Source organism: Chenopodium album, chromosome 3 (genome assembly GCF_948465745.1).
Source record: "Chenopodium album chromosome 3, dcCheAlbu1.1, whole genome shotgun sequence".
Lineage (NCBI taxonomy): Eukaryota > Viridiplantae > Streptophyta > Magnoliopsida > Caryophyllales > Amaranthaceae > Chenopodium > Chenopodium album.
In genome coordinates this window covers 8567300-8580556 of record NC_137836.1, presented here as the reverse complement: position 1 = coordinate 8580556, position 13257 = coordinate 8567300, and the positions used below count along the sequence as shown (strand labels likewise).

Here is a 13257-nt window from a genome sequence, read left to right as displayed (position 1 = left end):
AATCAACACCCGAAAGTGATATGTGTCATTCCTGGTGTCTGTATTAGTATTATGTTATAGATTATTGATGATTAAGGCTCGAGTTACAAAAGGATCGAAAATTGTGACTTTTTTTTTAACAAAGTAAATACGATATTTCTAACTATTTACTATTAATTTGATACAAATGAAAGTTTAATATAGTTGTAAAATTTTGACATTAATTTGTTAAGTTTAGGTCAAAGGCATAAAACTTACTAGCTTAGCATGCCTTTGCCTTAGCACTTTATGCACGCAACGCATGCAAAGAGATTGAGTATATTTTCGGGTTCAGTTTGACTCATGCCCAGCCCATATGTGCTTTGTTTAGATGAAATTGAATCTTGGGGTTCCAATCTTACTGGTTAAATAATCGAATTTTGGATTAGGTAACCTCATTAGCTATTAGATTTCCACAGTGGGTGTTGGGTTAATGTTGCATGACAAAAAGAGCATTTAGTTAAAATTGGATAATTTCAGATCAAATAACTGTCATTTGCATGTCAATTTCTTGAGTTAAGTTAATTCTTTTTTTTTTTTTTTTTGAAGAATGAGTTAACTTATTAAAGCTCTACTAAGTTTTTATTTGGTGCACAATTGACATTATATCAATAAAGAGATGGAAATTTTCTTTTACCTAAGTATTTTTTAGGCCCAATAAGAAAGTCTAGTATATCTGAGTTGGATTGTCGTAAGTTCCTCAAGTTAGCCCTGAAAAATGGAGAAGTTTCATTAGTGGGCCGAGACGATATTGCAGACTTTTAGGCTAAAGCGACAATATCATGCAAATTTGACACAGGTGATCTCAAATAAAAAATAAAAAGAAAAAAAAGAAAAAAAAAAAGAAAAAAAAAAAAAAAAGAAGAAGAAGAAGACACGCAGGATAAGAGAGAGAACAAAAAGACGCAGGATAAGCATATAATACAATATCGATGTACTCTTTTTCCCTAGCTATGATTTTTATCCCATAGGTTTTACCTAGCGAGGTTTTTAATGAGGCAACAAATACCTTTTTATGTATAAGTATGGGCATTCAAGGAGGAGTATTAGAAGATAATGTGAATGCCAATCATTGATTTGATGTTACAATGCTCATATGAGTCCAAACCCTTGTGAACTCATATGACTATATGTATGTAATTATTGTACTCCTAGTTGAACACTCATGGCTATATAAAGAGTGTCATGCAAGTGTAAATGACATAAGAAAATATGCCGGAGCAACACTACCGATTTCCCCATCTTCACTTACTCCTTTATTTCTCTGAATAAAATTTTCCATCGGTAAATATTTAACACGTTATCAGCACCAGTTTCTTTTCAGGTATATTTAAACCTACTTCTAAAAATCTATAATAAGTAATATTATCTACTTCTAAATGTTTTGAGTAGTATGCTCTATAGATTCCCATATTTGGGATCCTCTGATCTATACTAGAAACTCAAACATTAATTGTATTATATACCTCAAAAACAATGGTGAAAAACAATTCTCTTATTTGTAATATCATTATATCCTCCTTTGTTCTATTCATGTTGTTATAATTTTTTTTTGTTTGATTTATGCACGTTAGATGCTCATCTTTTACGTAAAGTATTAATGTTTAATTATTATAATTGCTTAGTAGTAATTCTGCATGCATATTATTAACTAAATTGACAAAAAGATGCAGCCTTTTATACTTATTATTTTTCTTACTTTTACATACTTTTGTGTTTCATTCCATTTTCGACCCATGATCTTTTTTAGATATTAGGGCTCTCGGAGCACTATGGCTTGCATTCTGAGTGTGATAACCTTTTACAATTATAAATATATATATTTGGACCATAATTTTTTTCAGTATATTAGACTATTATATGATTTTTTTTACAGTTGTACATAATAGTAACTGATAAACCTACCTTTATAAAAGATTTTTCCACCGATTTCACCACAAATCCCTTATCCCTTCCTCCTTTTTATCCAAAAATCACCTAAATTTTTTTTCACTCCTTTCTTCTCCGATATGTTCTCGGCGACAGTAACCAAAATATCCAAAACACCCACACCTTCACTTTTGAGGAAGATTTAATGAAGATAAAACAATACTTCCTTCTAATTACAATGCTTGTAGCTAGTTTTATTAGTAGCAATATTAATTTTTGTCATTATGTATAAGTAAAACTCAGTTATTTTGTCATTTTAGTAGATTAAAAGCTTGTTTTTGTTTTATTATGTTGGCTTGTTGTTTATTAATCATCATCGTATAATATTATCGTTATCATTATAATTATTGTTACGACTGTTATTGTTGTCGTTTTGCTGTTTTTTTTTCAACTAACATGATTAATTTTTGCTTAATCATATAATTACTCACAATAATAAACCAGGGGGGGAAAGAACTATATTATTTATGGTTTATTATTGTTAAATTTAATTATAAATTATTTTATTAACCTAACTATAATTATGGAAGGACTAAACATATGTGTTGTACTTAATATGTTGTAGCTAAAATGGAAGACCTTATGAAAAGACAGTTCATCATCTTGATTTATCTGGAATGGAATTATCTGGAATGGAAATTGGATGCAATGATGAATTTGAAAGCTCAAGGCTTGGAGCACACTGTTAAAGAAAATAAAAGTCCCTCTACACTTCTGCAATGACAGTTGTAAAACCTGTTACTAAACAAGATAAGGCAAAAGCCTTAGTGTTGTTAAGACATCATTTACATGAAGGCCTTAAAAATGAGTACATGATGGTTGAAGATCCCAAAGAATTATGGGATTGCCTTAATGAAAGATTTGGACACCACAAAAGGGTGCTCCTTCCTAAGGCATTATTTGACTGGACAAATTTACGATTCCAGGATTTCAAATCTGTAATTGATTATAATTCAACTATACATGAGATAGTATCTATATTGAGATACTGTGATCATCCAGTCACGGATGAACAGATGATTCAAAAAACACTCACTACCTTTCATGCAAGCAAATACTGTTGCAAGAACTATGTCGTGAAAGAGGTTTCAAAAAGTTTATTGAATTAATGAGTGTATTGCTTGTTGTGGAATAAAATAGGAAACTTTTATTAAAAAAATCATAATCTTAGACCAACTGGGTCTTTGGCCACTCATTATGAGGCAAATGCAACAGATTCTTATCCACCCGAGTCAAATGCTACACGAAGAGGTGGACGTGGAAATTACAATGGTCGTGGAAGAGGCCGTGGAAATTATCGCAGCCGTGGCCATGGTCGTGGTAGAAACAATTTTCAAAGAAACAGTAATTTTAAAAATTTTAAAAACCAAAAGGGACAGTCATCTGGAAGCCATAAACAAACTTCTTTGAAAGGAAAAGACACATGTTACAGATGTGGCATGACAGGGCGTTGGGGACGTACTTGTCGTACGACCAAACATTTGGTAGAACTTTACCAGGCTTATGTAAAAGGTAAAGAGAAAAATGCAGAAGCAAATTATGTTAATGAAGAAAATGCTCCTTGTCCCAGCCATGACGTAGCTGATTATTTCATGAATAATGCTGAAATTGGAAATGATTTCATCCTTGGAGAAAAGAACAATACTTAGGTTTCCCATCTACTAATGTAACATATATTATGTTTTAATGTATTTTATTTATGTCCTGTATTTTAAATTTCTAGTCATGTACTTTTAATCCCTATCATCAATAAAACTTTGTATAATATTATTTTAAACTAATCTCAAATTTATTTTATGAAGATATGGATCTGCCTGAAGTTAGTTCCGAATATCAATTCCTTTTGGACAGCGGAACAACACATACTATCTTGAAGGATTGAAAATATTTTTCACAACTAAAGTTGTTTCAAGCAAATGTAAACACTACTTCAGGGTCAGCTAAATTAATTGAAGGATCTGGAAAGGCTTGTATAATGCTTTCAAATGGAACAAAATTAATAATCAATAATGCTTTATATTCGAGTAAATCTGGAAGAAATCTCATAAGCGGCTTTAAAGATGTACGCCAAAATGGCTATCATCTAGAAACAATGATAACAGATTAAAAATAGTATATATGTCTCACGGCAGAAAAACATGGCAAGAAACATATAAATGAGAAATTGCTAGGATATTCTTCGGAGTTATATTGTATAAACATACGACCCATGGAAATCACTATGGTATCTAACCAGAAGTTAGATGACAAAAACTTGATTATTTTATGGCATGATCGTTTGGGGCATCCAACAACTAGGATGTTGCAAAGAATAATAGCACATTCAGTTGGACATTCAATAAGAAATGTAAAAATTCCTCGATCAGATGACTTAACACGCTCTGCATGTTCACTTGGAAAATTAATAATAAGGCCATCTATGAACAAAATCGCTATTGAATCTCCAAAATTCTTGGAAAGATTTCAGGGAGATATATGTGGGTCAATTAATCCAGAATGCGGACCATTTCGATATTTCATGGTTTTAATTGATGCTTCTACACGATGGTCACATGTCAGTCTGCTTTCAAGTAGAAATGTTGCCTTTGCAAAATTAATTTCCCAAATTATTAAATTAAGAGCACAATTTCCAGATCATACAATAAAGAAAATAAGACTTGACAATGCTGGGGAATTTACATCCCAAACATTTAATAATTACTCTATGTCAATTGGAATTGATGTTGAACACCCAGTAGCTCATGTTCATATACAAAATGGTCTAGCTGAATCACTAATTAAGTGATTACAATTGATTACAAGACCATTATTAATGAGGTCAAAATTACCGTCATCTGCTTTGGGGACATGTTATAATACATGCAGCAGCGCTAATTAGATTGAGATCTACAACTTATCATAATTTCTCACCACTACAACTTGTTTGTGGTCGAGAACCAAGTATCTCACATCTAAAAATCTTTGGTTGTGTTGTATATGTTCCCATTGCTCCACCCCAACGAACAAAATGGGTCCACAAAGAAGGTTGGGAATTTATTTCGGGTTTTAACCCCCCTCTATAATTAAATATCTTGAATCATTGACTAGTGACTTATTTACGGCTAGATTTTCCGATTGTCACTTTAATGAAATAGTATTCCTAGCCTTAAGGGGAGAGAAAATGGACCCACGTAAGAAAGAAATTGAACTTATTTGGAATGCAACACAACTGTTGATGTTAGACCCATGAACAAATATGTGTGAATAAGAAGTTAAGAAAATTGTTCATTTACAAAGTGTTGCAAATTAATTGCCAAATGCATTTGTAGACACAAAGAAGGTGACAAAATAACATATACTAGCAGAAAACACCCATGCACGTATTGAAATCCTAATTGGTAATATTACCATAGAAAATCAATCTTAAGCACGTAGAAAGCGTGGGAGACCACTTGGTTCAAAAGATTCTAAGCCAAGGAAATTGGAAAGATTGGATGGAATAGAAAATAAGACTAATGATATTCCTCCGTCAGAAGGTCAAGAAATACCAAATGTGGATGAAAGTAAAGAAAATGATGATAATCTAAAAGGGCACGAACAAGAAGACAACCCTATAGGGAATGAACAAGACGTTCAAAACATCTATAACAATGAAATTTCAATGAATTACATCTCTACCAATACTCATTGAATAGGAAAGATGTTATCGTGGATGAAATATTTGCAAATTCCATCGCAATCGACATTGTGTCTGATGAAAATAATGTTAAACCAAGAACAGTAGAAGAATGTCGATGTAGGAGTGATTGGACAAAGTGCAAGGAGGCAATGCTGGATGAGTTAAAGTCACTTGAAAAACAAGAAGTTTTGGAAAAATAACACTTACACCAGTAGGTGTATAACCCATTGGATACAAATGGGTATTTATGAGAAAACGTAATGAGAAAATTGAGATAGTTAGATACAAGGCAAGACTAGTAGCCCAAGGATTTTCTCAAACTCTAGGGATTGATCATGAAGAAACATATTCTCTAGTAGTTGATGCAACTACATTAAGATTTTCGGTAAGTTTGACAGTCACAAAAGAACTGCAAATGCGATTAATGGATGTAGTGACTGCGTATTTGTATGGGTCACTCGATACGGACATTTACATGAAAGTCTTCGAAGGACTAAAACTACCAGAAAAAACACAAGCCTAGACAATTGCTTTCCATAAAAATAAAAAGGTCACTTTATGGATTGAAACAATCTGGAAGGATGTGGTAAAACAACCGTCTCAGTGAATACCTTATGAGAGAAGGATTCAAGAACAACCAAGTTAGTCCTTGTGTTTTCATAAAGTGATCACAATCAGGATTCGTTATCATTGCAGTTTATGTTGATGATTTGAATATCATTGGAAACCCAAATGAACTCGAGAAAATTGCAAAAATACTTGATGAAAGAGTTTGAGATGAAAAACCTTGGGAAAACTAAATTTTGCATTGGACTGCAAATTGAGCACTTGAGTCATGGTATTTTTGTCCATCAATCAAACTATACAGAAATAGTTTTAAAAAGATTCTTCTTGGACAAAGCAACTCCAACCAACTTCCCAATGGTTGTTCGTATTTTGAATATGAAAAATGATCCATTCAAACCTGAAAAGAAAATGAAAATATTCTGGGTCCAGAAGTACCATACTTGAGTGTAATTGGAGCCTTAATGTACTTATCTAACAACACTAGATCCGACATAGCTTTCTTTGTGAACTTGTTAGCCAGGCATAACAATGCACCAACATATAGGCATTAGAAGGGAGTTCGATAATTAATCCGGTACCTACGAGGGACACAAGACCTTGGTTTATACTATCAAATGAAACAAGATGAAGCTCTCATTGGGTACACAGACGTTGGATACTTACCGGACCCTTAAAATTCCAAGTCACAAAATGGATATGTGTTCACTTATGGCGGCACTGCAATATCATGGAAATCAACAAAGCAAACATTGACTGCGACATCCTCAAATCATGCAAAATTGATAGCCCTCTATGAAGCAGGACGAGAATGTGTATGACTGAGGTCGATGATCAGAAATATCCAAAAGGAGTGCGGAATGAGCGCATAACAGAAGACCCAACCATCATATTTAAAGATAATACAGTATGCATTGCTCAAGTAACCGAAGGATATATTAACGGAGATAAAACAAAACATATTTCCCCAAAACTATTCTTCACACATGATCTGCAAAAGAACGAGGAAATATATATCCAGCAAATTCAGTCTTGTGACAATCTTTCCGACCTGTTCACCAAATCACTTCCTTCAAAGAAATTTGAGCAGTTAATTCACAAAATCGAAATGCGACATCTTCGCGAACTAGGCTGAAATTAGGGGAGTATTATATGTATTGCACTCTTTTTCCCTTCGATCAGGTTTTTATCCCACTGGGTTTTTCTTAACAAGGTTATTAACAAGGCAGTATACCAAAGCATAAAATACAATATCGTTGTACTCTTTTTCCCTAGCTATACTACAAATCCCTTGGTTTTTGGACACTATTAGTTCGACACTGTGTATGGGGTGTCCATGTAAAAATAAATTCCCGCTTATTTTCGACGCTTTCATGTGTTCAATCAGTTCTTGACAAGAAAAAGCGTCGATAAATTTGTATGATTTGCACGTGACTCAAGGCAAGGCAACCCAAGGAAAATTAAAAAGAATAAAAAAAAGAAATGTCAAAAATCGCCTTATACCCACGAATATACCCAAAGTACTCTCTCTATCTCTCTCTCTCTCTAACTCTTACATCTCTGCACCTCAACACAAACTCCTTCATCACTAAAAATCATCTTCTTCGATCTCTCAATTTCTGGATTTTCTCTCCTCTTCTTAATCATGGTGCTCGAGGTTTTTCCTTCTACTCAATCTCATAATAAATTTCTTCCTAAAACGATTTCAAAATTAGGGTTTTCAATTTTATTGACATTCTATTATTCCCCCTTTTTTATTGGAATTTTCAGGCGACTGTAACCTGCATCGTCAATTCGGAGTGGATGCGTAATGGTGATTACTCGCCCACCTGATTTCAAGCTCTTTCTGATGCTGTTAATCTCATCTACGACGCTAAAACTCAGGTTTTCTTTCTCTCTCTTCACTTCTTTTAAACCCTAATTTACAATTTGGGGGTCGAATTTGTTATCAATGGTGTTTTTTTCATGAATTTAGTAAGTTAGTTGTGGATATTACTTGATGGGTTTTGATGTTATTGATTGATTTCGTGTAGTCTAATCCGGAGAACACTGTCGGAATTCTGACTATGGATGGAAAAGGTGTTCGTGTTTTTGTCACTCCCACCAGTGATCTTGGAAAGATATTGGCTTGTATACACGGTTAGTTTTCGTTTGATATATCGTGAATTGATTAACATAAATCTTATTCTACATGTTATTGAATCTGTTGTTGTGAATGCATGATTAGAAAGCATGGCTTTTTTTAAAACTTTTGTAGCATGTAACTTAGCTGACTTGAGGATTATCACATTACGTTTAGTTAGTTTGATTTTAGGGATAGAAGAAATTGATGGGTTGGATGTCATTTGGTTTTCTGATCGTATGAGGTCTGTTGCTCTCTTTTACACATGTTTGTTTTCTCACATGTCTTTGTTTCCCTATTATTCTGCCTGAAAATCTGAAATCGAGATCCTTATGGTGCTTCATAGTAAGATATTTTAAGAAATTTATTGAATCAAGAATGTATTGTTTGATTCTGTAAATGTGCTGGAAAAATTTGTATTTTGTGAAATAAACCAAATCAGAAATTTAAAACACTTAGTAAATGTTATGCTCTTATCTTGGGGTTTCTTGAAAATCAGCTGAGTGATTGGCAACACTCATTGAGAAAACCATACTCTGCTAAATCTGGTTGGGAATTTTATTGTGAAAGGAATGATTAATTTTGTTAGATACTTAGACAATTTGTTAGATATTTAGACTATCCATATTGCTTGATTGCTTGCTACATTGCATCTCTATAAATGTGCTAGTGTACTTGAATGACTAATTAGGTCATTTGAACATGATTTAGTGTGATATATGGTGCCCCTTGATAAATCTTGTGGACTAGAATTTGCATCCACAAATAATTTTATTGAAGTAGTATTTAACAAATAATAGAATGTGGTAGCGAAATTGATCTTTCATTCGCGGGAAAGAGTGACTTAGCTGTAGGAAAAGTGCCCCTAGGACTGTAGTTTGTCTTAGTACTTCATTATGTTAACTGTTTTATATACCTCTTTTATTGTCTTCCTCTATTTCCCCTCTACAAACTCCTGTATGCCTAATGCTTGACCATCATTTTGCTTTCATCAGGACAAGCTTAATGCTTGACCATTGTTTTGCCTTCTTATTTCCTCTGTTTGTTTATGTCTCTCCTTTCTACCATTCTATGGCTACTAAACAGACCAGACTTTAGAAGCTTTATAGTCAAGTGCTTCCCCAATCCCCATTGATATATCTTTCTAAGTTACAAAAGAGGCTATTGAAAGTTTGAAACCATGCCAGTGGTGATTTTCTGCAGTAATAGATTCACCGGTGATTTCCTGGTGTATGGCTATTTTCTTATATATGAAGGCAGTACTGATCTAGTGGTTGGGTTCATGTTTACTTTTTGTTTTTGCTGCACGGATCAAACCTCTAGAGACTTGTTAATTTGATATTTTGTTTCTCTGTTATTTATCTTGGTTACAAGCCTCTTATTGGGTTAACTTAGTTTCTCATCTTTAACAGCTAAAAAAAATTAAAAGATGCGTACAAAAAAAAAAAGAATGAACCTAGATGACGCCTTTTAGGAGGCAATTTGTTCTTACTATAAAACTTGTACGCGTATATTTAAGTTACTATATCTATTATTTTTTTTCTTTTTTTTTCATTTTCCAGTGTAACTTTGAATAACATTATTCAGAAAAACTTTCCAGAGGAATATGCGGAGAGGGAATCTGAGAATGACAGTCAGGTAAAATTTAGCGTTGATTTGATGCCACTTTTTGTGATTAGAGCAAATACTAAGAGTGCCGCAAACTTGTCCTCCTTAATTTGCTCTTCAAACTTTTGCCATTCAGTTTTTAGTTTGTGAAATCAAAGTTGAAATCCAGAACTGAATCCAGAACTGAATTTCAGAACTGAATTCAGTGCTGAATTTCATAATTGAATTCAGATCTGAATTTCAAAACTGAATTAGAGCTGTCGATGATGATCTAGTCTGCCACATGGTCCAAACAAAAAGAAGATGCCACCTCTTGATGTGGCTTGCATCTTGCAAGCATTCGCTACCTGCATAGGAGGATGGTGCTTCTTCTTGCATGATCCTCTGTAACTCATAATAGCTTAACTTAGGAACTTTTTAGCTCTTTTACTCAGCACTCTTGTGGTTTTTTGCTTTTACAAGTACACTAGGCTGTATTTTCAGCTCCTACACCTATTCAGGCACAGTAATAGCCAATTGCAATGCAAGGTCGAGATATTGTGGCAATTGCTAAGACGGGTTCTATAAAGACCTTAGGCTATCTTCTTCCAGGTTTTACGCATCTCAAGCAGCACCGCAACAATACACAAATGGGACCAATCGTGCTAGTACTGTCACCAACAAGGGAATTGGCAACACATATTCAAGATGAGGCTGTGAAATTTGGGAGGTCCTCCAGAATATCTTGCACGGTATGACGTGATCTTTGTTTCTGATAAATGTATTTATGTTGTCTTTCTTAATTATTTTTAGTGAGGGAACATCTACTTAGTTGGAAGTTGAACATAAATTTTGTTTGTTTCTTTTGAATCTGTTCTTAAATTAGGAATCTCTTTAGTATGTATTTTAATGTATATAGCACTATGCTTTTTTTTTTTTTTCTTCAGTTTTTGTTTTCAAAACTTGATATTCGAGTTGTATGAATTACTACTATTTTTAGTAGAATTTTTGGGATGAATTTGATGAAATGGTCTGGGTCATTGTGGTAAATTTTGGCTGGAGTCGTATGCCACTGTATATTGTTAATTTTTCATGAGTATCTTTTCAGAAGTACTGACTGGTAACCATATCAATCTCACTCCCATACATATTAGGTGGAAAGTATTTTTCAGAAATTGTATTCTTTGTGTTTTTTGGTAGATGGCTCCCTAGTGTTAGTAGTTTTGATCTAATGTTTTATTTATATTCACTTATTGATGTACTGATCGATGCATATGCTTTAATGTGTTGCAGGGTCAAAAGATTATGTGGACATCCATGAATGAATACGGAGAAGCGATAGAAAAAGGCTGAGAACTAACACTGCAATATTTCAAGGAAAGAAGAAAGATATATTTAAGCTATTTAAAGATTTCAATTAGTGATTCGGAATTTTTTCCACGTACTACAACTAGTCACAAATGAATTCTAAGTTGCAATTATAATTGTTGTAATAGAAACTCATTACTATGAGATATTGTATATATGCAATAATATATTTATATGCAATATAAAAATTTCAGTATAATTTTGTCGTACTTCTTAATTTTTTTTGGTAATATATATTAGTATACTAGAAATCATTGAATGAAATCTTTTATTTTCGTATTTTTGATATTTTTTAAAAAAGAATATGGAAAACATAAAGCGTCCCCAAATTAGAAAACGTGGACAGGAAAAAGTGTCGCCAAAATGTTAGACAACAAATGTATGAAAATTTGGACATAGAAAAGCGTCACCAATCCTAAGATTTTTTACTACAAAAAGCATCGCCAAAGATAAAAAGTGCGCCAACTATTGAAGGTAGCGACGCTTCGTATAAAAATTTTTGACACAATAAAGCGTCGAGATTCGCGACGCTTTTTGATGTCCAACAAAATTCTCGACTCCTTTATTCTCGACGCTTCTAAAAAGCGTTGAGAGAAAATTTTGCGACGCTTTTTAGTGTCGAAAATAAGGCTAAAAAGCGTCTAAAAAGCATACCTTTTGTAGTATGGTTTTTATCACATAGGGTTTTACCTAGAGAGATTTTTAATGAGGCATCAAATACCTTTTTATGTATAAGTATGGGCATTCAAGGGGGAGTGTTAGAAGATAATGTGAATGTCAATCATTGATTTGATATTACAATGCTCATATGAGTACAAACCCTTGTGAACTCATATGGCTATATGTATGTAATTATTGTTCTCTTATTTGAACACTCATGGCTATATAAAGAGTGTCATGCAAGTGTAAATGGCATAAGAAAATTTACCGGAGTGACACTACCAATTTCCCCATCTTCACTTACTCCTTCTTTATTTCTCTGAATAAAACTTTCTATCAGTAAATATATAACACAATCTTTATTTTTTTTAAGCCTTTTGATTTTAGGGTATAATAATGTCTCCTTATCTAATTCGAAAGATAAGGTTTTTCGGACTTCTTCGAAAGATAAGGTTTTATTTGTGTTTAATTTGGTTTCGGGTTGTGTAGGGCCACGAATGATTATGGCTCGGATTCGGGTTTTGGAATCACCACAAGAATTTACTTTCTCACAAAATTACGAATGGACGACAGATCTACTCAAAAAGTTGTATGAGAAAATGAATCGAGAATGTGTCGAATGGTTATATTTATGCATTTGGATTCTTAGCCCTTCTCTGGTTAATTCTTGTTAAATATTTGTTTACATTATTGTTAATTGTCAATTATAGATGTCGTATGACTTTAATTAATAAAATTTAGTGTCTTTTAGGACTTCTTTTTTTTTTTTAAAAAAAAAACTTACTCCTTCCCTTTCTTTAGATAATTGATTTTTTTTTTTTTTTTTTTTTTTTTTTTTTTTTTTTTTAACTTTTTTTCACTATATATGTATTAGCTTTGAACATGATTTTACTAACATAATAAAAATAAATTTATTACAAAATATGTTATTAGATATGTATTTTTTTTAAAGAACTTATTAGATAGGTATTGATGTAAAGTTTCATAATATAATTTTAAAAATAATTTTCATTAATGTCTAATATATGGGTTTTGGGTGATAAATTTTTCTTTTTTTAAAATACCCTTCTACATTTAAAAAATTACATTTTTACCAAAAAAATAAGTGCAATTTTTTTTTACCCATCTCATAATAATTCATAACAACCCCTCTCATTTTTGTCTTTCTTATTATTATTTCATTTTTTTTAAAAAAAAAACTACCATCCTTACAAAAAAAAAAACCACCATCTAAAAAAATAAATCTATCTGGAAAAAAAAAACCAAAGAATTGATCTTGATAGATTACTTACATAGTTACATGAACACGCACAAATTTCTGTGCGTCCTTACCTTGTCTATAGTATTATAT

The 13257-nt window shown here is 32.6% G+C and overlaps 1 long non-coding RNA gene across 6 annotated transcripts; it reads left to right on the top strand.

The window, feature by feature from the left end:
- Positions 1-7679: 7679 nt before the first annotated feature.
- LOC145623804 (uncharacterized) lies at positions 7680-11437 on the top strand. 6 transcript variants are annotated; one of them, XR_014110252.1, is made up of 6 exons: positions 7680-7826; positions 7940-8053; positions 8203-8308; positions 9854-9929; positions 10362-10630; positions 11172-11437. It is a non-coding gene; the product is annotated as an uncharacterized LOC145623804 (long non-coding RNA). The 6 variants fall into 6 exon arrangements; XR_014110250.1 differs by having other exon boundaries at positions 9892-10630; XR_014110249.1 differs by having other exon boundaries at positions 9879-10630.
- Positions 11438-13257: the final 1820 nt, after the last annotated feature.